At 37.3% G+C, this 620-nt stretch overlaps 1 non-coding gene across 1 annotated transcript; it reads right to left on the bottom strand.

The window, feature by feature from the left end:
- Positions 1-255: 255 nt before the first annotated feature.
- On the bottom strand, positions 256-342 carry trnas-aga (transfer RNA serine (anticodon AGA)). Its single transcript has one exon. It is a non-coding gene; the product is annotated as a tRNA-Ser (tRNA).
- Positions 343-620: the final 278 nt, after the last annotated feature.

Here is a 620-nt window from a genome sequence, read left to right as displayed (position 1 = left end):
GGGTTGCAAAGAGTCTGAATGATCAGTGGATAAATCAACTTGCTGTCCATTTGCAGATAAAATGCAGAAAATTGATTCGTCACACGTGTTTTACTCTTAGCAAATATGACACAACTGATAAAACAAGAAGCATACTCAATCAACATTTATATCAAAAGTTTACCAGCTTTAAAATTCCAATGTATTATATTGTACTTGAAATCTTCTGGAGGTCAGTCCCAAATGTGTTATTGGTGGGCGCTCAAAAGGGTCTTTTGATGCTGGCAGGATTTTAACCTGCGCGGGGAGACCCCAATGGATTTCTAGTCCATCGCCTAAACCACTCGGCCACGACACAACATCTTAAACTAAAACTATTTCAAAACACTCAAGACTTTCTCAATAACTGAGAAAAACACGACAGTCATGTGGATATCGATGCATATTAGGTCAATCAGGGCTTTGAGTTCAGCTTGGAGAGATATTTTATTTTGGTGAACCGAAAAAATAAATGTTCATGTGTTACAAATGTATTGAACATGTACAAACTCCTGTGTATCCTGAGGCTCTGAGCCATTTATTTTCCTCACAGCAACAAAAGTCCGAAATTATACGATTTAAAATAAAAGCAATAACTGTGG

The sequence above is a fragment of the Pseudochaenichthys georgianus genome, chromosome 10 (assembly GCF_902827115.2).
Source record: "Pseudochaenichthys georgianus chromosome 10, fPseGeo1.2, whole genome shotgun sequence".
Classification (NCBI taxonomy): Eukaryota; Metazoa; Chordata; class Actinopteri; order Perciformes; family Channichthyidae; genus Pseudochaenichthys; species Pseudochaenichthys georgianus.
The sequence above is the reverse complement of the archived record's forward strand: the minus strand, read 5'-3'. Positions and strand labels throughout refer to the sequence as shown.